Source organism: Rhineura floridana, chromosome 9, assembly GCF_030035675.1.
Source record: "Rhineura floridana isolate rRhiFlo1 chromosome 9, rRhiFlo1.hap2, whole genome shotgun sequence".
In the NCBI taxonomy this organism is placed as follows: Eukaryota; Metazoa; Chordata; class Lepidosauria; order Squamata; family Rhineuridae; genus Rhineura; species Rhineura floridana.
In genome coordinates this window covers 49,216,136-49,240,588 of record NC_084488.1, presented here as the reverse complement: position 1 = coordinate 49,240,588, position 24,453 = coordinate 49,216,136, and the positions used below count along the sequence as shown (strand labels likewise).

The window sequence follows — 24,453 nt, the reverse complement described above, 5'->3', positions numbered from 1 at the left end:
CAAAATCAAAAATAGTTAAACAAAAAGAAAAAAAGAAAAAAAAAACAAAAATAAAAAATAAAGAGTAAAATATTGACTTCCCATTTGTCAAAGATCAAATCAGTTATAAGTCTATAATATATAACAATCCTGTCTCTTAAGTCATATTATAAAATCACTTTCCTCCAGTAGTTATCTTACTTAATCATCAAATCTCATAAACATTACTTTATTCTTTCCACAAAAAGTCAAAGAGAGGTTTCAATTCTTTAAGAAATATATCTATCAATTTTTTTTTCCAGATAAGCATATCGATTAATCCATCTCATTACTAATTATGATAATCTTATTGTCATAACCATAGTCAAAATAAACATTTCAATTAATCCATCACATCAGAATCTGTTAGGTTCAGTAATTTCAGTAGCCATTGTTCTATTATCCCTATTAGTTCCATTTTCCATCTTCCATCTTCAGTAGTCTTGTTAAGTCCAGTAATTTCAGTATCCAATCTTCCATTATCAGTATTCCATAATAATCTTGCTGTCAAAGCCATAGTCATATAGTAAGAGTCTGATGGGAATTACCTCTATCCCAAATATTTTCTTGCCATCCATTCTGAATAGGTTGCTGAAATACTGCTGTAAAATCATATCTCTGTTCTTTTTTTCAAAATACACTGGGTCATCTCTTGAAAGTTTTTCCATTGTCACATGGCTGCAGTTAATTCCATAGATTTTCTCTATATTGGGCTCCATCACATCATTCCAGTCCAGAAGATTATCCATGCCATTGATAACTTTATCTCTAGAATCTTCATTAATTTCTTCAGAGATAACATTGAGTTCCAAACAATAGATTTTATTTCTAAAGTCCATAGACTCCAAATCTTGTTCCTGTTCCACGTTTGTTCCAATCTCCGGGATCTCCTCTCTCACAGGGACCCCTGTTCCAGTCTCCAGGGTCTCCTCTCTCACAGGGACCCCTGTTCCAGTCTCCAGGGTCTCCTCTCTCACAAGGACCCCTATGTCTTTAATCTCCTGTGTCTCCAAACAATAGATTTTGTTTCTAAAGTCCATAGACTCCAAATCTTTTTCCTGTTCCACGTTTGTTCCAATCTCCAGGGTCACCTCTCTCACAGGGACCCCTATATCTTTAATCTCCTGCTTCATTTTACTCAATTCAATTTTCAGCTCCTTACAACCCTGTCGCAGGTTTTGTTTCGTTATCTCAATCTCATCCATTATTTTCTGAAACATAGTTATTTCCAGATTCTCAGCCACTTTCTTAATTGCCATTTTAAAAGAAAAATATAGGAAAACCACTTCTTATTTCAGCAACAATTGGGTTAATACTCCAAACTTGGTGACATCACAGTATAAACAGAGCAGACAGCCTTATCTCTCCATGCTTAAGTAAACAAAATGCAGTTCCCAGGATCGAAACAATTAATGGCGGTCGTCAGGAAACAGATTCGTCAAAATAAAATAGACCAAAAAGAGAGTAGTCTCAGACAATATAATATTCTTCAAAATAAAAATCTGGAATAGAAATCCCTCTTCTGTGTATATCTTTAGAATGCAAATCCAGGACAGCTTTTTGCAACAAAAACAGAGATAAGCTATTAATTAGTGAGTAGCAGAGAGAAGTTATGGCTCCCCAGTGAGATGTCAAAAACCGATCAATCTGGCAAATCTCTTTTAAACAGCAACAATTTAAGTCAAGTAAAAGAAAAATATAGAAAGAAGGGTGCTTGCCTGTTAGTGCGTTCTCTCTTAGAAGATAAGATGAACGTTCGCTTTATCAGATAGAGCTTGTTGTTGAAAATCCGTCCCACCTTCGTCGGCTGGACCTCGTCCCATAAATTAATGAGATCTGGTCGTCCCAACAAAAATAGGCTTTGAGGTTAATCTCTTCGTTTCTCCCTACCCGGGAGAAGTTTAATCAGTCAAAAAAAAAAAAAAATCTGACTGATATATCTGAATAAGCTTCTTTTGAGGCAGGAGCCCGTCTCAAAAGCAGGCACAGGCTAAGTCACCCTTCCCGGAAGTCATCCTGCCTTCTTTTTAATTAAATTCATGTTATCAGGTTTTTAAGCTTGGATAAGTAGAGTCAATGCACGCTTTATCTTGCACCTGTTTTTCATACGCATAAACTCACAATGGAAACTCCTCAGCTATCAGCTAATGCTGGCACGTACATAGAACGTGGAAACAAGGGTCCTTAAAGGCCGTTCTCCAGTTATCCCACATAAGCAGACATCCTTTCTAGCTTTCACACAGCGCCCATTAAAGTTATGCCTCCCCCCCCATGCACACTTTTTTTTTTTTTGGTCCTATGATCTGTAGCTGCTGAGTGCAATCAACATTGTATCTAGAATCCTGTCCCTGGCTTTCTTCATGTTAAATAAGAGTCCTCCTGCCTTCTTCCTGTAAAAATTACTGCCTCGTTAAAAAGATTTTTGCCTTCCTGCGAGATCCCTTTTGTTAATCAGGACAAACATCCTGGAACTTCCACCCTCCCAGCTACTGTTCTATCCTTCTTTTTTTGTTATAAGAAGTCCCAGCCCTTCCAGCTTGCTGGGGATGGGAGATCTCAGTGCAAAACATTCCCTTTCTATCTCCCATCATCATCCATTAGCAGAGGAAGTGAGAGGCCCATGAATGCTACTGTTCTTGCAGTCCTCTGGATTGGGGCAATCATATGTGTAATTGAAATAATTTCCAAAACTGGTTGAAAAGTCATTTTTTTAAAAAAGCATGCAAGTTAAAGTAAAAAAAAAAAGTTTTGTTTTCAGCTTGGTACGAGAGAGATGTTGTCCTCTGTTTTCCTTGCTTATTCTCCAGCCTTCCCTTCCATTTATGAAAAAATTCCTTGATTCAAGAACCTGGTGAGTACATGCATTTTTCACCTGTTTCACATTTCTCCATGCACATTGGCAATCAAATGCTAATGCAGTTTTTTTAAGAAAATCAATGGTGATCATGTTAACAGTACAATTACTGTTATATAACAGCATAACCATCTACCTGTGTGAGTTTCTGCAAGACCTGCTCCCTGCATTTCTGGCTGATTTCCACCTGGCCTGGAAGGGCGGGGCCCTGTCTCTCTCCAGCTACAAAAGCAGCAACTGCTGAAGGGGCCAGAGACCATCTACCTGTGTGAGTTTCTGCAAGACCTGCTCCCTGCATTTCTGGCTGATTTCCACCTGGCCTGGAAGGGCAGGGCCCTGTCTCTCTCCAGCTACAAAAGCAGCAACTGCTGAAGGGGCCAGAGACCATCTACCTGTGTGAGTTTCTGCAAGACCTGCTCCCTGCATTTCTGGCTGATTTCCACCTGGCCTGGAAGGGTGGGGCCCTGTCTCTCTCCAGCTACAAAAGCAGCAAGTGCTGAAGGGGCCAGAGACCGTGTGTGTGTATGTGTGCGTGAACCTGCTGCTCGGGATGTCTATAGACTACTGGGGTTTTGTTTAGTATTATATGTTATATTTTACTCTATGTTATATTTTAGTCTATGTACGCCGCCTAGAGTGGCCGTTAATTCGGCCAGATAGGCGGCCTAGAAATAAAATTTTATTATTATTATTATTATAACCAGGAGTGATTAAAGTGTTGGAGTAGGGCTGGGGAGAGCCAGATTCAGATCCCCACTTAACCATGAAGCTCACTGGGTGATCTTGGGCTAGTCATTGGGCTAGTCATTCTCCCTCAGCCTATCCTACCTCACAGGGTTGTTGGGAGAGTAAAATGGGGTGGGAAGGGAGCCACCTGAGCTCCTTAGAGGATAGATGTGATATTAATTAATTAAATTAAAATTATTGTGTGAATATTTAAAAGGTCACTCCAGGAGAGTAACAGCTGAACAAAACATTCAGAGGAACAGCGGGGTAACTCTGAAATCACTCAGCTTGGGCTTATATGTATAAAAGAGAGATGCTTGGCTACATATGCATGGAAAAGGACAAAAGGCAATGAAAACACAAAAGATAATTGGAGAACCTTGCAGACACAGCCGAAGCTGTTCATCAGCTGCCATAAGTTTCGATTGTGGCCAGCTATTCGGGTTGAAATTGGAGGACATCCATTCAGTGGAATGAATTTTATTGATTGCCTTGATGTGTTCCTGTGTGATATTCAAACAGAGAGGATTATATTGATTGGAGAAACCAGTAGCAGTGCCAAAAAGGATGCTGCTACTATCTTAAAGGAAGTTAATTTTGGCCAGAATGCCAAGCCAGTAGTTTCCATCATAGCTGGTATGACTGCTTCTCCAAGCAGGATAATGAGACATGCTGGGACAATCATTGATGTTGGAAAAGGTCAAGCTAAAGAGAAAATAACTGCTCTTCAAAGTGCCACAGTAGTCATCAGGATGATTCTTATTCACCTGGATAGTGTCGTGTATAGTGACTTACAGCAGAACATTTTCAAATGATGAGAATTGCCACCCATCCCCAAAACAGGAGTCCCGCTATTTCTGGGTTGTAATTGCTTATGTAACCACTGGCACACAAAGGAGGCTGTAGTGTTGGCTTGGGGAAACTCCAAGGTTTGCAGAAAAACACACACCATATTTTGGGGGAAGATCCCTAAATGGAGAAAGTCCTCCAAAATACCTCAGTTAGGAATGAGCATGCTCAGTGTCCATGGAATACTAACAGGTTGTTGCAGGGTAAGGGGAGATGGAAAACCGGCAAGAGGGGAATCAAATGGAATGTCTGGAATCCTAAGTAACCACACTCCACACTGCAACATTTTGATGCAGGGCCTACTTGTAGTTCCTCTACAGCACTTTGCTCTGTACTAATATCAATATAGGACATTTTTTCCTGGGAAAAATATGTTTCCTCCTACCTGAGTATTAGTGACATGCAACATTTGAATTCAGTTGTAAAGCCATCAAAGTATTTCCAGGGAGAAGGCAGCACACAGCACACTTTTCAAAGTTGCCAGGCTGTGTTCTTAAGTCATTACTAGGAGGACACACAGGGTTGGTTTAGAGTAGGGATGTTGGAGGATACTGACAGAAATGGAAATGGGAGTGGAAATTGCAAGTATTCGCTTATTCATCCCATGCCCAGAATGGAAATCAGTCCAGCCAATACAATTTATATTTGCTTTTGTTGTTGGTTTCAGTCCACAAACAATACGTAATTGATGACTTTCTCCCTATTTGCATTGTGTTTGCTTTGCACTGAATGGTGTGGAATAACATAACAATTATGTAATTAATTACATAAAATTCTGCCGCAGTGGACACCAAGACAAATAATGTAGTCTTTGTTGGAAGCTGACTTGCAGCGGAATAAAACAGCACTATGTGTGACAAACATGGGTTAGAATGGAAATTGATGCCTCCTTACACCCCTAGTTTAGGGTTTTAATGAACTAATAATGCAGAAAAATGACTGCTGAATTAATACTACTTGTCCCCCACCATTCCCAGTCCACAAAAGTGGACTTCTTAATTATTATTTATTAAATGTATATCCCACCCTTCCTCCCAGAAGGAGCCCTGGTTTGCAGGGCCGGTTTAAGCTGAGGAGGGCCCCTAGGCTGATTGGTATTTGGGGCCCTCTTCTCCCTACCTTTCTGCTTGTTTTCACGCAAGTTTGCCATCAATCAAGATGGTGGCCGAGGTTTCCCTAAGGGGCTGAAGCTTCTGCCACCATCTTGGTTGATGGCAGCAATGCGCGCGTGTAGCACGCATGTGTGCCGTCAGCCAAGATGGCAACAGAGGCTTCTGCCCCTTAAGGAAACCTTGGCCGCCATCTTGATTGATGGCAAACCGCAAAAAGCAGTGGAGAAAAAGGTAAGTGAAGAGGGGGGATGGCGGGCGGTTCGGAAGCTCTTGTCTTGCGATAATTTTTTTTAGCTTATGCACGGGCCCCCAAGAGCTCCAGGCCCCTAGGCTTCAGCCTACTAAGCCTAATGGATAATCCGGCCCTGCTGGTTTGCTTTGGGAAGCAGGGGAGAAGACAAAGCTAGCATTTATTTTTTTTAAAAAAAATCTAACTTGAGATCAATGATTTTGCAATACTCACACATACAAAACCCTCTTTCCTTTAATGACCTTATCCTATGCTGTGATGGCACCTGCATGTGTTGAAGCACGGTGATTTAGTGTGTGTTTGGTGCTGCTCACATCCCCTTTTAATTCGCATGGTTCACATAACGTTACTGGCAAACAGAAGCTATCACGCAGTTTCCCCCCTGTAAATCTGTACTAACCCAATCCTCTGATAATACAAAAAGGGAAGAAAAAAAATATTCAGTCTGTATCTCTAGTGCTTGCAAGACGCTTTGCTCTGATGCTTTTAGGTGGGTGTGTCAATTGTTCCCTTCTCTGTACCCACTCCCTCCTCCGCCTTTTGTTCATTTCATTTCCTGTGGGCTGAAGAGCAATTTATGGCTGCTTTCTCCTGTTCTGCAAGCCTTTCTTATGTTGCTGTAAACTGTGCCTTTATTTTCTGTTTCCCCAACCTGTGCGCAAAAGTATAACACTGCTCATACAAAGATGTGTATTTCAGCTGTATTGTACCAGTGAAAATACAAATAATTACAATTCTGGGTTGTCATTTTTTAAATGAAACGAACTGATAGAACAAACTGAGCATACTTGGTTGCCAGGTAACCAGAGGGAGTAGAAATGTGAAATTAGACGGTGTGGTCATTAAGAAATGGTATGATTGATCCTTCCCCTCACTGTGAATAGAAAACATCGTGTTTTCAGCTGGCATTGAGTCCTTACTGTGGACGGTGCAAATAGAAAACAGAGGTAAAAACAGCATCTTTAGCACGAAGTAATGCTCCCTTGTGGATAAGCCCTTAATCTCTTGCATCATATTTTACAAGAGAGGAGGTTGACAGAAAGGGAGACAGACACAAGGTGATAGAAAGTCGGCAGAGTGACAGTGAGAAAAAAGGAGTGGCCTCAACCACCCCGGCATGTGGCCCCTAGCAATTACCTCTGAGGGAATGTGGCCCCGGACAGAAAAGATTCCTCACCCTTGCCGTATAGCAAGGGGCTATAAGGAGATCTCTTTACAGAAGGGCCATGATCCTCACTTTATGAGTAACATAGGACTAGCAATTAGAAACTGTTTTATGCACAGACAGTCAGTAATGTTGAATGTTCTGTGTGATGATGACACATTTTATTTTTGTGCATCAGGAAAAAGAAATGTGAGATAATGGTTGCTTATTATGTAGCTGTACACAAAAGCACTTTTCAATGTCTTTTTAACTGTCATTACTAGGAAGAAGCATAATGCACATTCCTTTCCACATAAGACATTAGAGGAGTACAAAGGTTAAATCAAGGACAGGTTTTATTCATAGAACTGCAGAACACACCTTTGTTTATTGAACTCTAAACACGGAACTCTCAACAGGAACCAGGATTCACTCCTTTTTGCTGGCACCTAATATTGTGTCAGGTAACTGCTCGTCATATGCAATAAATTCTTGTGCGCTACAAGAACAGTTGCAGGCTTTTTTAACAACTCCTGGGATTTGGTGTAAAGTTCCGGTGCAAGAGGCCTCAAATATCCTCTTTTATTTAAAACTCGCCCCATTCATGCAATACTCATCAGTAGTTGCATGCCTTAAAGCCACATCAGAGGCTTAAAAAATAATAATCATAGACACACTCCCCCTTCCCCCCATATCCACTGGGCATGTGGGAAGGTTTAACCCTTCTCTCTTTATTCCCCAGTCATGATGCTGATGGGAAACCCTCCCTTGCTGCAGTTATAGAAAAGAAAAACCAGGCCCTCTCACTAATTGATTTTTGTCAGGATTAGGGAGAGGGAAGGGTGAAAACTCACCTGCCCACATGCTGCAGTCCGCAGGCACATTGGTGTAGGCAGCACACTTAGGATTACATTTTTAAATCCCCTGCTGTGGCTGCAAGTCACACAGTTAACATCATGTGTAGTTAGGCCTGCAGATGTACTAGGCCAGGGGTGGGGAACGCCAGGCTTGGGGGCCAAATGCAACCCTCAAGGCCTCTCTAGTCTACTGTACAAAGATAAAATGCACATGTGTTGTTCCACCCACTTTTTCCTACTGGTATGTGGTCTCCAGATTGTCCAGAAGGGAATGTGGCCCTCACTCTGAAAAAGGTTTCCCACCCCTGTGCTAGAGGCAGAACTGGTGGCAAGAATGGCCATTTAAATGAACCCAACAAGATGTGATGGCCACTAGCCTCGGTGGCTTTAAAGGGGGATTAGATCCATGGCAGAAAGTCCTATCAGTGGCTTCTAGTCATGATGGCTATATGGATCCTCTATATTCAGAGGCAGCATATACCATTTGCTGGAGAGCAACTTTAGAAGGCTGTTGTCTTCATGCCAGGAATAACCAACGTGGTGGGCATGGCACAACACAAAATTAGAGAGAGTACAGTTATTGCTGATTTTCCACTCTCAATGCTGGACAACCTCAAGCTCACCATGGGAAATCAGCTGTGTCCTGCTGGTCCTGATTGTGGGAATATAGCTATTAAAGCCACAAGAACCCTATTTTCCCCAATGCCAATCCTTAAGTGTAGTCTGCACCTACCTAGAAGTAAGGCCCATTAGACACAAAGAGACTTCTGAAGTGGACATGTTTACCATTGTACTGTAAGTTAACTATACAGTGAATTCTTAAGTGCCTGGACATCCGCTCCTGCACAGCAGAGACATGCCGAAGCATCTTCTGAAACTTCTCACATTTTGCATTTACCGTTTGTAGAGGATATTCTTTAACATCCTTCCATACTTATTGTGTAGTGGTATTTGCAGAAAATAACTTCTAGGGTGTATCGAATCTCAGATGAACCCACCACAGAAAAGAAGCAGCCTGGTTTCTAGGAAAAAAGGAAGAATAAAATATGGAGATTCCAAGGACTACTAGAAAATTTATTTATTTATTATTTGATTTATATCCCGCCCTTCCTTCCAGCAGGAGCCCATAAATAAGACAGAAGCAAGAAAAGTCCACTAAAGGGGAGGAGAAAACAGAAGTTCTTTGGGACCTGAGGGATTCCTATTGCCTGGTGTCCAAACAAGTCACTTATCAATCACATCTCTGATTTCACTCATTGGCTAAAAACGCTGCTAAGCTGGAGCAGCCAGCCTGACTCATTTCAAAGAAATCACTTAGAAGGTTGCCTATGCCCTTCTTATCTACTTCATAGTTCTTTTCTTAGCAGGGCTAGCTAGAGACATACTTAAAAAAAAAGTTCAGAGTCTGAGGCACCTGTCTGGGGGGACCAACAGGGGTCTTCATGGGCTCTGAACTGCAACTCCCATCAGCCCTAGCCAGCGTGGCCAATGTTCAGAGCAGATGGGAGAAGTCCACAATGTCTGGAAGACTCCACATTAGCTGCTCCTACTTTATGCTATGCTTCAAGGCTTTCTTAAAGCATCTGGCTGTGAAAAACCGGGTGCAAGATGCATCCTTGCTCTGATCCAGTAGAGCTTTCTTATCTTTGATAAGACTGAGTGCAAAACAGTGTTAAAGATTTAGGGCATTAATAATAATAATAATAAACTTTAATTTATAGGCCGCCTATCTGGCCAATGGCCACTCTAGGCAGCTTACAGTAAAATATGATAAAATACAATAAGTAAGATATAGTCAATACATTACATACAAGTTCAGTATAATAAATTATCAGCATTTCAATACAAGGCTAATTTACCCTAGAAGTCTCAGAGGTTGTAAAGGCCTGGTTAAAGAGCCAAGTCTTCAGGCCCCAGCGAAATATTTCGAGGGAAGGGGCATGTCGAAGATCTATTGGGAGGGAGTTCCAGATCGAGGGGGCCGCCACAGAGAAAGCTCTCTCCCGAGTCTTCACCAACCTAGCCACTTTAGTTGGCGGGACTGAGAGCAGGTCCTGTGTGGCAGATCTTGCAGGGCGGCACAATTTATGACGGTGGAGGCATTTCACTGTGAGTTTAATGAATGTGTTGTGGGACAGTTTATAGCTTGAGGAGCACAGCCAGTGGCTGTATTTAGTTTAGCTGCAGAGCAGCAGTAAACCTCAGGTTGCCCAGATTGCTCAGTTGCTGCTAAAGCAAACTCTTAGCATCACAATATTAATTTCCCAACACATGAAAAGCATTCTGATATGTTGCTTGGATTTTGAGCATCTATCTATGAAACACTGCTGATCTCTAGGCAAAATGGTGGGAATAGATATGTGTATCTGCCATAAAAGATTTTAAAAGGGGGGGCAGCAGTTCCTTTTAGCTGTAAGATAAAATCTTAAGGATCTTTTTTAAAAGATCACCAGACTACTGTAGCTGTTTAAGAAGAAAAGAAGGTCACACCTGTAATAGGTTCAGAGTGAGAAGAAATCAAATAAAAGAAGCGTGGAAATGAGCTAAGGCCAGCCAAGGTGCATTAAATCACCCCACACTGAGGTTTCCATTTCTGTCCCTTTTTTGTTTTATTCCTGTCTCCTTTGTGTGGAGGATTATTTCTGGATGAAGAATATTTTGCAAAGATTCCACGACATCTGCAGAAAGGTGATTGTGTTGCCGCAGTCATTGTCCCATCATTATCCTCCCATTTCTCACCATAGTTGTTGTTCATAAGAAGTCTGATAAATCTGCAGTTGGTTCAGGGAAAAGATGTTTGGCTTGCACAGCTTGCAGGTGTCAAATCAGAAGCATGTACAAAGCAGCACCAGTTTCACAGCAGTTTCTGATGAGAGAAAATGTATGTGACATACTTTGAACACACAAAATGCACTATGCAAATGTAATAATAATAATAATAATGAGGAGGAGGAGGAGGGGGAGGAGGAGGATATAGTTATTGTTGTTCCAGGCTTTAAACAGAATTCTGCTGTGTTAAAGACTCAAATCCTAGGGCATAAGGAGAAGAACATAAACTCTATAAACTGTCTCTGATGCCAGTCACATACCTACATTCTTGCTAATATTTTTAAAAGGAAGGGCAAGCATTGGCTCCTACACATTTCATCTGCAGCAATCCAGCAGCCCAGACTAACTGCTTATTATTTACATAGCATGTTCCTCCCTAAATAATCAAAGTGTTTCACATACACTTTGGCTGTAAACGTTACAACAACCTTATAAGGTAGGTCAGTGTTCCTTTCTTCCTATTACATGTGTGGGCAGGTCCACTCTTGGAAGCTGCCTTAAACTAAGTCAAACCATTGTACCCATCTAGCTTTGTATTATCTACTCTGACTGGCAGCAGCTCTCCAGGGTTTCAGACATGGTTCAATTCCCAGGAGTTAAACCTGGGGTCTTTTGCATGCAAAGCACATGCTCTGCCACTGAGCTACAACACCTCCCCGACCCTTACTCACTTGCCACCTGAACCCACAAAAGGCAGCCCTTTTAACCAACTTCTCTTTGTAGAACAAAATACCTTGATAGGTTTTCTACGTAAGTTATATATTTTCCAGTCATTCAAACAGTTTGATATGAGTACGTACCATAAGGGACACAGGAGAGCTGTTTAGAAGCTTTTTTAAAAAAAGAAATCTTGGTTGCAATTAGGGTTGCCAGGTTCAGGGCCTGAGAATGATCCTGTATCTTTAGGAGAAGAGAAAGTCAGCCAAGTGCAGATGTTCTTGCAACCCTGTAATGGGAAAAACCACAAGGTGGAATTCTCCCTTTCCCCCTGCACAACTTTTCAGTGCTCTGTATTTGTACAACAGTATTGCTTAAGTGTTTACTGTTTTGTTTTTTGTTTTTTTATGCAACAGAGAAGGTTGGGGACATCACAAGGAGTGACCTCATGGGCTCTGCCTGTGTGACCTCATAGACACCCCACCAGTTCTAAATTCCACCAGCCTCCATTGTTCACCCATGTTAAGGACTCTCTAGAGACTCTCTAGGGCTAAGATTGCCTTTTAATCTCTATTACAGGTTTGGCTTGCTTCTTCACACTTGGAGCTTGGATTATTTGAATGGGGTGGTGACAGAGAGAGAGACAGCTGTGCTGCGCTGTAAGTAAAATAAATAAAAGAACCCCAGGGAATATTGGAGGGGAAAAAATCTGGTGTTGGGAGAAAGCTACTGAAGTTCAGAGTAAATGGGATCAATTTGCAAAGATGGAGAACATGGGTTCATCCAAACGACTGTTTAATCAGCGACACGATCGCTTTGTGTCTTCATTAATTTCCCATGGTCCATACGACATCGCCTGTTTTTGCGGATATTATATTGTTTAAATCCGCATCTGCAGTATTGCAAAAAATGTGATTTCCTTTTTTTAAACCGGGAATCACCCGCTTCAACAAAGCGCTAGGATGCAATACCCCGATGTACATTAGTGATGTAGGCGGTTCATGGGTGGTCCTTGGCCATTTCCCCACACCCCTTCCATCATTCCTGTCCAATCACTTTTGTGCATGTGCGCGAATGTACAGAGGAAGAGGCCCGGGAAAAGTGAACCAATCAGGAGCGGAGCTGGGAAAAAGCAAGAAGAAGTACGGGTCCTCCCCGCTGCGTGTGCGGGTGCAAAAAAGCGCTGTTTTTATATCGGCAAAGAGAGAACAAACAGGCTAGTGGGGACTGTCAGATGACAAAGCACATATGGAAAACATGGATTATCAATGTCAGTTTGGACGAGCCCTTAGTGGACCATTGAAAAATCCAATGCTAAATCTGAATTCAGCTGAATTCTCGCCCATCCTTAGTCAGGTATGATGGAAATTGTAGTCTAGCAACATCCTGAAGGCACCATGCTGGCTACCCCAGCCTATAACATATTTGTGAACAAACAGTAGGAAAATTGGGCAACAAAAATTAAACTGGAAGAAAAAGACTCTACACTTCTCTTGAAAAGATATACAGGCGTAGGGAAGGGGTTGCCAACCTTTTGGGTCCAATGGGCATTTTTGGAATTTTCAGGAAGTGTCGTGGGTGCCAATCACAAAATGGCTGCTGTGGGGTGTACATAACACAAAATGGCTGCTTGGAGGGGGATGTAGGAGAGGCTGAGTCAGGGCAAAGGAACTGAGCAGGAAGAGCAGTCTCTCATGCACTGTATCTTTTTGTGGGGATATTTACTGAGACCTGTCATTGGCATCATAAGACATTCTGTCAGGCACATTGGTGCTCATAGTAGCATTGGTGAACCTTACAGTAGGGGACGGTACTCCCAAAGATCACAGGCTCTACTACACATTTTTCCAATGAGCATGATTGTATCAGAAAAATCTCTCTACTGATCACCTCATAGTGGCCTTCTACTCAGCGAAGAACCATTGCAAAGAAACAGATTTCTGGGAAAGTTTTTTAGTGGTGCAAATCTTCAAAGCAATGTATGTAAGCCTTGCAGGCAAATTGTATTATCTGAAAAGCTGCTTAGCCTTCCAAGTCAACATACCAAAGAACAGTCAGGAACATGATTTCAAAGAGCTACAACCATTTCTAACAATTAGTTAATTTTTTAAAAAAGGCAAGAAGGATCTGTGTGCATTTGGAAGGAAAGAATTACAAAGTTTAAAATGTTAAGAAGAAAGCTGAAAGGGACTGAATGGTACCATAGGAAATGGCTGTGATTTAAGGCAACAGTCCTCTGCACACTGGGAGTTAGCCCTGCTAGGCAGAGTTAGACTTGTGCTTATGTAAACATACATAGGATTGTGCATGTGAAAGAACTGAGTATCATCCTCCAAATGAGTGTGACTGGTGGCTACTAGAGAGGGACTTTCAGTGGTGGCTCCCTGGTTGGGGAATGCCATCTTCAGGGAGACTTGGTCAGTGCTCTCATTGTGGCCTTTTCTGTGCCAGGTGCAGTTTTTTTTTCCCCCAGGCATTTTGGCTTTTAAAAAAAGTGTAATGCTTTAACATTCTTTGCACTAATGCTATCTCATGTTGCTGGTTTTATTTTGGTGTTATGCTGTGGTTTTATTCTATTTTAGACTTCATGGCTGTATTTTTCTTCTGGTTTTAAATACTTACTGTAAACTGCCCAGAGAAGCTTGATGTTTGGATGGTATAGAAATATTGTAACCAAATACATATAAACAAACATAAAGGACCCAATGAATTGCATATAAATATCACACACATCTCACTAACTGTAATACCTAGTGTGGTATGTAATAGACTAGGGCAAGGGACAAATCTCCACTCACCCATGAAGCTCATTGAGTGACCTTGGACTAGACAGTATCTCTCAGCCTAATCTACTGTACTTCACATAGGGTTGTTGTGAGGATAAAACAGGGGGAGGAGAACTGTCTACACCACCTTGAGTTTCTTGGAGGAAATGTGAATACAAACATACTAAATATGTTTGCTGAAAATCCCATGTTTGATTGGTCATTTACCAAAATGATGCAACTAGTCACAAACAGTCATGTTGAGCTCAATGAGTCTTATTTGCTTCACGTAGCAGTGGGAGGTGTGTGTTGTGGAGTATTTATTTATTTAACAAAATTTATATGCCACTTGACTGTAAAAAAACCCCCACAAAAATGCTAACTAGTTTACAACAAACATTTAAATTATCAATAGAACCAGTTAAAGATAAGTAATAAAAACATCTAAAGGATAATTAAAAACAGTGGTAAACTAAAAAGAGATTAAAACACATTAACATCTACATCTGGATTGGTTTACCTAAACAGAAATGTTTTAAGCAGGATGCAGTGAAGGTGCCTGCTTAGGGAGGGAGTTCCAAAGTTTGGGTGCTGCCACGGTGAAAGAACAATTTCTTACAAGTGCACAATGAGTATTATGTGGCACCTGTAACAGTGCCAATCCTGCAGATCGAAGTGGTAGAGTGGGCACATCTGCAAGTATACTGGTACTGAGCTGTTAAGGGCTTTATATACCAATAGTAACACCCTGAACTTGGCCCAGTAACAAAGCAGCAGCCAGTGCAGATCTCTGAGCAGAGGTGTTACCTGCCAACTTCCATATGAATGCAGCATGTACCTGCAACTGCAATATGCAGGTCAATAGAAATGCATTGTTTACATAGTATACTTGAATTCAAGGGGACTGTGATGAGCACATTGAACTGTTTTCATGTTGTTAATGGCATATGGACCCATACTCAAGTTCAATTACACTCATTACTTAGGCAAAATATTGTACTTTGTTGCAGTAAGATTGCTCTTTCTTTTCTGCAATGCTCCTGACATTTGACAGTTAAAGAAATGCAGCCATGAAATCTTAATATTTTAATCACTTCTCCTGTCTCTAAACAACATGGGGAAAAGCATAAGTAGTCTGTAAAACAATCTGCATCCTATTTACATTTGTAATATTTTTCAATTCAAAAAGCCAGCACCTGAAGCTATTTAAAGCACTTTTTTCTGACAACTCTGACAACTGACTTGTTTAACATGCAACAAAAACATTTGATTAAAAATAACTCCTGAGATTTCCTTGATACATTTCAAAACAGAAAGTGTCATGGAAATATAAAAATCACACATGCTACAAAAATGTTTGGGTTGTTGTTATTTTGATGCGTAATTAATAGACATTTAAAACAGGTGCTTTTTTCTCCTTACAGAAAGAGATGGAACATTTCCAAATACAATGCTTTCATAAATCAATGGTTAAAAAAAAAGAGGTACATGCGGTAATAAGGGTTACCTTCTGTCTGATTTTAGTTAAGCTGGTTTTTCTTATCTAACCAGGTTATCTTTTTTTCCCTAGCTCAGTATCAGTGCTAGGAAATGAGCTATTTTAAATGTATATGCATCATTTATATGAAAATAACAGAGGGCTTTTTGCAAACTGGGAGGTGGGACAATTTTGGTGCTAGTTGTGTCTTCCTGTGCACAACTGACAGTTAAAACGATTCAATTTGTAATATGTCACTAATTATTAAGTACCTGTTTTGAACTGGGTCTTAGTGGTCCCACCTGGACATCACCTTCAGCAGTCAAGGCCATCTTGAGACCCATCGGTGGTCGTTTATATCTAAGGAATTCCCTCTCAGTGCAGACTCATCAGTACCCAAGCCTGAATACCCTTCAGGAACATTGTATTTGTTTACTTTATATCCAATATTTTGTTCAACATACACCCTCCCCCCGTGAGATAGGTTAGGCTAAGAGGTACAGACTGGCCCAGTGTCACTTTCATGGCCAGAATCTCCCCCGTTTTTCCCAGCCTGGTGCCCTCCTGATGTTTTTGGACTCCATCATCCCTAGCCAGCATAACCAATGGTCAGGGATGATGAGAGTTGTGGAGAGCACAGGTTGAGAAAGACAGCTCTAACCACTAGATCACACTGGCAACCTTCCACATTGCTTTCAGACTGGAGGACTTCTAGTGACATTTTAATGATGGACATTTGTTTTGCTGGGGCAAGGCAGGAGTCTTCCTTTTGTTATACCTACCCTGTGCTCGCTGGCCAAAGAAATCACAGTTTGATTATGTGCCAGGGTTAATTTTAAGTTACAAGGCAGAATTCTACAGAATCCATCCCACAAACTTGAACCAAAGGGATCAGCTCAAATTCTAGATGCCATGTGTCATCTGGACAGTAATGTTACCAGAACTAGGATTCTACATTTTAGTCTAGGGATTGGGAACCTTTTTGAGGGTGAGAGCCACATTCCCTTGTGGTCAACCTTCCAGGGGCCACATACCAGTAGTGACTAGGGCCAGATGCAACAGTGGACAGAGCAATAGATGTGACTCTTGCTTTTGTACAGTAGGTTACATTCCAGCCATGCAAAAATTCAACAAAGACACCCACCCCATATATCTTCCCTTCCCAGCAAGTAAGTGGCATTATTACAATTCAAGGTTACAGCCAAGCCAAGCAAACACATGCACTGAGAGGGTGGCCTGTGGGAGCAGGTGTAGCCTGAGTCCCAAGGCCAAAGAGAGAGAGAGAGTTCCAAGGGCCAAAGAAAGAGTCCTAGGGGGCCACACTTGGGCCTTGGGCCCAAGATTCCCTCCCCCTGATTTAGTCCATTACAATGCCAGGGCAAGGCCCAATCACTGGCCTTCCTCCCCTTTCTACTATTTACAAAATCCGAGTTGAGTCAGGACATGGATCTTAATCATTTCACTTGTCTGTGATGTGCCAGAGCATTCAAATAGTCATTCACCAGCAATAATTCTGTAGTGCCTTCAAATAATTCTGTAGTGCCTTCACTATAGAGTTGCCATATTCCAGTTCCACAAGTTAGGTCATGCTAATTTGCATATTATGCAGATTATTTACTAATTATGCAAATTAAGCATATTCATGGTTGCATTGTCCAGTTGTTTTGTTTTTGTGCCTAGTAATTTTGTGCCTTGTAATTTCTACCAAAAACTGGGGGAGGATATGAGGAGTCTTTTTTTTAAAAAAAAACTTACATTTTCAGCATTAAATGGCTAGACTCTACTTTCCAACACTATGGAATATTTATTTATTAAGAGAATTTATATCCTGCCCTTCCACTGTTAAAAACAAAGCTCTGGGCAGCTTACAAACATAATAAAAACAATAAAAATACACAATCAGTATAAAAACACAAAACAGAAATAAATATAGAACAAGTCAATGCAGCAGTATAAAAATCCAGCATGAAACAAAAAGCCAGCAAAGCATCAATTAAAAGCAATATTGTGTGACCTAGAGATTGTTTACCAACAATTAGGAAATGTGAAATTAACACACCACTATAACTTGTAATGCAGATAGAAATGAAGATTTCATTATTATTAGTTCAGTCAATCATCTTAACTAGAGAGTAGTGTCTGAGCATGTAAATAGTGTCTTTAGCACACTGAGTCTCACATACCAGATCAGGGAGAGGGAAAACACAGCCTTCTATGATAAACGCTGGAACTTAATGGAGAATTGAGTGCTGACACCTCTTTTAAAAATAAATAAATAAATAAATAATGCAGTGAATTCTAGAGACCAAGCAAACTGTGCTAGCATTAGACAGGGCAGCTGTTCCATTCCTACTTGTCTTAAGGGGAGAAAAGCCATTCCTACAGGTCTTGGGGGGGAAGGTTACACCATCCCACTGCATTGAATAGTCTCTCTATATGTATGTACAGTATATATGTACACATGTGTATATATGTACACACACAAACATACACACCCACCCATCCATCCCTAGGGAGGAAATGAAATAGGGTGATCTTTGGTAGGGAGAGGCCTGCAAGTCATTTGGAAGAAGGATATGTATCAAAAAAATACTTTTTAGCCTTTTCTCAATTGGTGAACAAAGGTTCTGCTGGGCAACAGGATGAGCAAGGCTGCATTCCAATGCAACTTTACTTGGGAGCAAGCACCATTTAACAGGGTGGGAGCAGGGCTGAAAACTGCAAATACTAATGCTGCAGCCTTTTCTACAGAGAGGGTTGCTTTTATATCTTTGCTCAGAGGAGGGAGTGTTTGTTGGATTCAGACCCCTTTATTCCATCCTCCATGATGACAGACAGACCCTCCCATTGCATTTACCACTTAAGACACATATCCTGAGACAATAAATAAGCCTTTCTTACTGGTAAATACATGAATAATTTTTTTTTAAAAAAAACTATGCTTTATTCGAGATGTGCAGGTGCACTCCTGTAGCTTCATAGGAAGCAGATATAAGCAACTACTCTGGTTTAGCGGTATGTCAATTTATGGATGTCAAGGTTTGTTTCTGAATACAAAAAAGGCAGTTCCCCCGATGTGTAAGGGATTGCATAATTTGACTGACTACTTAAGCTGAATGGGCTGGCTGCTTGGAAATGATGCCACCATAGCTATCCAAGCATTTGTTCCATATCGTTATTTGGGAAGAGCTAGAGCTGTGCCCTTTTGGGGAGGGGAAGAGGTGCTTCGCAATTTGCAAGATCAAAGACACAAATCTATGCATATTTACTGGGAAGTAAGCACCACTGAACATTTTTTAAAACATGTTTAGCCCCATGATACATAGTGGGATGGATAGGATTGCAAAGTAAGAATGAAGTCCTGTGTACAGTTTCCTAGGAATAATTCTGAACCGTGCGACACCTACTTCTGTGTAAGCATACAAAGGAATAAGCTGCAAGCCTTTGAGCCCCTCCAGACATTCTTTTTATTGTGTATTCAAAATAAGTTGTGCTCATGATGGCATCAGGTCAGTTATAAGAGATCCTGCTTCAGTACTATTTGTATCTGCAAAAGTTTTGGGACCAGTGTACTCATGTTTCCAATTGGTGCATCTCTTGTACAATCCTACTGAAATCCTGAAACTTTTTGTACCACAAATGTACCATGGCTGGGGTGGTGTCCTGTTTTTGTTTTAGTTAATTAACTTAATTTGATGTAATTTAATTAGTTTAATTAATTAATTAATTGGTTTAATTAATTTATTTTAAATTGGTAAATACTGCTGCTATAGGGTACGGAGGCGGGTCTCCGGACGAATTTTATTAGGGTGGGTGGCCTGCTGATAAGCAGGTAGGGATAGAGGCATGTGCAAGCCGGAGAGGGAGGTGGGGGGCCAAGTTATAGGAAGCTTGGGCGGCAGGCGTTGGAAGGGTGCTGCTAGCAGACCACGCCGGAATAGGGGAACACGGGACAGATGCATTATATCCATCCCATGTTCCGGGTCTGCTCAGAACCAGATGAAAACTGGGGGACGCAAGGTTCCTACTCACCTTCGACTGCTGTTATGTAATGCCAGGTCTGTGGTTCAGAAAACCTCGCGCATCCATGATATGATCTTGGATGGGCGCGCAGACCTGGCATGTATTACGGAAACTTGGCTGGACGAAGCCTCTGCTCCAATTCTTGAGGCCATGTGTCCTCCAGGTTTCCGTTACGCACAGCAGCCGAGGGTGGGAAGGCGGGGAGGGGGTGTGGCAGTCATCTATCAAGAGTCCTTGGTTTTTGCCAGACCTCCCCTCCATAGGACTCAATTTGTTGATTGTATGTACTGGAGGTTGGGCCCGAAGGGCAGTTTAGGGATCTTGCTGGTGTACCGCCCACCCCGCTGCACAGCAGATTCACTGGCCGAGGTGCTGGAGGTGGTCCGGCTGTACGGGCATTGTCCCCAGAGCTGTTAGTGCTGGGTGACTTTAACGTGCATGCTGAGGCTGCTCTCATAGGAGCCCCTCGGGATTTCCTGGAAACCATGGCTTCCTGGGAACTGCACCTAAGTAATACTGGGCCCACCCATGTAGCCGGTCATGCTCTCGACCTAGTATTTGTCCTGGGAGAGGAGAGAAGTGGTCTGAAGTTGGGAGTGATTCTTGCCACTCCTGTGTCATGGTCAGACCACTACCTGGTAAATATGGACCTCTCGTTGCCATGCCCCCTCCGCAGGGGTGAAGGACCTATTAAAATGGTCCGCCCCAGACGCCTGATGGATCCGGATGGATTCCTGACTGCGCTTGGGGAATTGGAACCTGCTGAAGGTCGCCCGGTCGAAACCCTGGTGAAGGAGTGGAACGTGGGGATCACCAGGGCATTAGACCGGGTGGCTCCGAAACGTCCTCTCCCCCTGAATAGAACTCAGCTAGCACCATGGTACACACCACGGTTGCGTAGTCTGAGACAGGAGGTGAGACGACTAGAGCGCCGGTGGCGAAAATCCCGCTCCGAAGATGTCCGGACACAGGTTAGAGTAGCAGTAGCTGCCTACCAAGTGGCAATAAGGGTAGGAAAGAAGGCTTTCTTTGCTGCCTCTATTGCGTCTGCGGAGTGCTGTCCCAGGAGGCTGTTCCAGGTGGTCCGAAGCCTGGTCGGTCCAGTTGCTCAGGAACCCTTGGAACAGTCAAAGGCCTCCTGTGACTTATTAGCAAAACACTTCGCCGATAAAATCGAACACTTACGGAGCTCGATCCCGTGCGCCGTGGACACAGTGGATGAACCAGAGTTGGCCAGTTGCATGCCGGTAAATTGGGATCGGTTTCGGCTTCTCCCTTCTGAGGAAGTGGACAAGGTGCTTTCATCTGTGAAGCCAACCACTTGTCTTACTGATCCTTGCCCTTCGTGGCTCCTTGTGAGCTGCAGAGAGAAATTGGGCGAGGGGATCAAAACGGTGGTAAACGCATCCTTGAAAGAGGGTGTGATGCCATCAGCCTTCAAGGAGGCAATTGTAAAGCCCATCTTAAAGAAGCCCTCCTTGGATCCCCAAGTATTCGATAACTTCCGCCCAATTTCGAATCTGCCATTTCTGGGCAAGGTCATTGAGCAAGTGGTGGCCAACCAGTTGTCAGCACACTTGGATGAAACGGATTATTTGGATCCATACCAATCGGGTTTCAGGACTGGTCACGGAACTGAAACAGCCTTGGTCGCTCTGGTAGATGATTTGAGGAGGGCATTAGATAGGGGAGAATCCACCTTTCTTGTCCTCCTCGATCTCTCAGCGGCTTTTGATACTGTCGACCACAGTATCCTTCTGCTTCGCCTGGAGGGATTGGGAATTGGAGGCACTGTATTACAGTGGTTCCATTCCTTTCTCTCCGATAGGTACCAACAGGTAGCGTTGGGGGAGGAGGTATCAGACCCTTGGCCTCTCAATTGTGGTGTGCCACAGGGTTCTATCCTCTCTCCCATGCTATTTAACATCTATATGAAGCCGCTGGGGGCAATCATCAGGAGATTTGGGCTGCAGTGTCATCAATATGTGGATGACACTCAGCTCTATCTCTCGTTTAAATCTTCACCAGAGTTGGCTGTGGAGACCTTGTCCAAGTGCCTGGAATCCGTGAGTGGATGGATGGGAAGGAACAAGCTGAAGTTGAACCCTGATAAGACCGAGGTACTACTTGTGGGGGACAAGAGAAGGTTGGGCGACATTGACCTGAAGTTCAACGGGGTGAGTTTACCCCTAAAGGACCAGGTCCGCAGCCTTGGGGTTGTGCTTGATTCCAGGCTGTCCATGGAGGCTCAGATTTCAGCAGTGAGCCGGGCAGCCTGGTACCAACTACACCTCATACGAAGGCTGCAACCCTACCTTCCTGTTCATCAGCTCCCACTAGTGGTACACGCCCTGGTCACCTCTCGTTTGGACTACTGTAATGCGTTCTACGTGGGGTTACCCTTGAAAACGGTCCGGAAATTACAACTGATACAAAATGCGGCGGCTCGACTACTTACGAATAGTCGCCGCCGAGATCACATCACACCAGTGTTGTTCGACCTACACTGGCTACCAGTTGTTTTCCGAGCCCAATTCAAGGTGTTGGTATTGACCTTTAAATCCCTACACGGTTCCGGCCCAGTTTATCTTACGGAGCGCCTTCAACGCCACCAATTATGCCCCCCGACAAGATCGGCCACACAGGGCCTTCTCTCAATCCCGCCAACAAAAACAGCCAGATTGGCGGGTACAAGAGAGAGGGCGTTCTCAGTGGCGGCCCCCACTCTTTGGAACTCCCTCCCACAAGATCTCCGGCACGTCTCTTCCCTAAATGTGTTTCGGAAAGCCTTAAAGACCTGGCTCTTTCAGCAGGCCTTCGGGGTATCCGGGGAGGGTTAATTGTTATAACTGAAATTCCTCCTGCCCAGTTTTAATATTGTTGCTGCAGATGTGTTGTTTTTTATGTTGTATTACTGTATTTTATCAATTGTATTTTAACAATTTTGTAAGTCGCCTAGAGTGGCCATTGGCCAGATAGGCGACGAAGAAATTAAATTTATTATTATTATTGTTGTTGTTGTTGTTGTTGTTGTTGTTGAGCGCAAGTGTGCCCCTCCAGGTGGCACAATGTGGTAAAATTTGGGAAGCATTGCAGAACAATTAAAGCAGAATGATGTGTGGGTGGTCCAGCATAAATCCATCACTACAGCACTATTATCGTGCCGGTGTCATGTTGTAGAATACCCCAGTAAAAAGGAGGGGCCCTTTGTTTCCTAAAGCCCACAAACTATCTGTGTTAGGTTCTGAATATGTATCACCTCCTTCTGATATCAAGTATTATTACATGCAAGTAGGGATGGCATCATGGGTGGGCATGTTTGGGTACCTGTGGAGGCCCATGACCTAAGTAAGGGGTTCACTACTGATCCCTGGAGCATGCTGTTGATTTTCCTTGCAGTTGTTACCTAGCCACTTGCATACACACTCTCTCTGAGTGCAAGGAGAAGGAGTTGGAAATCTGCATGCTTTCCCCTCTCTCTCTGGGAGGTGGTGGGGGCTGGACAACAATAGTGAGGAGGAGGAGGAGGATGTTTGCCCAGGAAGGGGGGCCATTGAGAGCATCTAGCCGAAGGGCCCTGCAAAAACTGAAACTAGCACTGCATGCAAGTGACCAAACTGGCTCATGGCAGTCTGTAGGGGTATTTATTCTGGTGTTTTGTTCATGCATCCAAACAAGGGTTGCTGCCATGTTTCACACCAATTTCATTTCAGTCTCTCACTGTCCTTTTATCTATCTCCATGGATTTTCCCATGTGCAGAAACCTTTTCCTATCAGTTTTGGAGGCCCACCATTTTTCATAAAAGCTTGCACTGAGAAAGACGCTTGCCCCCAAATTTGAAGAATTGTGGACCAACTGGTGAGGGAACTTACCGAGCTTCCAAAATGCTGAAGCCTAGTTGCTTTCACAAGAAAAAAGGAATGAATAGTACACAGGTGCAATGGCACAAATTCACTGCAACTATTTTTCAAAGGAAGAAAAATGTGTGAATAATTGAGTAGGGGATACAGTTAATGTTGCAGTGATGGAACATAGGTGGGGTAATAGCCAAGAAGAGACACAGTATAAGACTTACTCAGACTTATCTCAGCACTGCTTTTATATACATATTAAAATGAGGTCACTTTCACAGGTGGAAACCAAAAGTAAAGCAATGATTGCTGGTGAAACATGGAAAGCATTGTGGACTCCAGCAGCACTTCATTCAGATTTTCTGTGGAGAACCATACAAAAAGGAGCCAATCCGGTTGGATCCTGGAGATGCAGGATCTTACTGGAAGGGGTTCAATGTGATGGAATCAAAAGGTAAATTCTGTTGATTTTTGTTATAGAGAATGTTGTTTAGTCGGGTCAGGATTTCCTTCATGCAAAATTTCAAAATGTGAATGCCACTATTTACCACTGAGTCATGTTATGTTTGGTGGCTTCTCTGATAACATTTGGGGCTTGTTGATTTTTTAATAAAACAAAATAATCCTTACCCTCATATTTAGAGATGAGAAGGCCCGCTCAATTGCAGTGTTGTCATTAGGACAAAAAAAAACGTATCCAAACTGAAAGGTATATTGGCTCAATAGCTTCTGCAACAAGATGATATCCTTGTTACTGCAGACCAGTTGCGTGCGGCTTCTGTTTACTGAAGCCTTCTCTGCCTCTGACTTCCATGTTCTTTTTTCAACCTCCAACAGGGATGGTGAGGAAGGCTTGATGAAATGCTGAGACAGGACTCTGGCGATTACCGATCCACACTGGCTTGAACTTGAAGAGTTTGGGGTCCAGTCCAAAATGTACTGGAAGGCAGAACCTAAACTCCAGTGTCTTGCCTCTCCCCAACCAATTTTTGGGATGTTCATCACATAAAAAACAATACTTCATCCCCTTTCTGCTTGTC

At 42.7% G+C, this 24,453-nt stretch overlaps 1 long non-coding RNA gene across 1 annotated transcript; it reads left to right on the top strand.

Annotated features, from left to right (window-relative positions):
- The first annotated feature begins 3,147 nt into the window (after window positions 1-3,147).
- Window positions 3,148-24,433, top strand: LOC133364119 (uncharacterized). The gene is made up of 4 exons (XR_009757839.1): window positions 3,148-3,268; window positions 11,876-11,955; window positions 23,695-23,867; window positions 24,251-24,433. It is a non-coding gene; the product is annotated as an uncharacterized LOC133364119 (long non-coding RNA).
- Window positions 24,434-24,453: the final 20 nt, after the last annotated feature.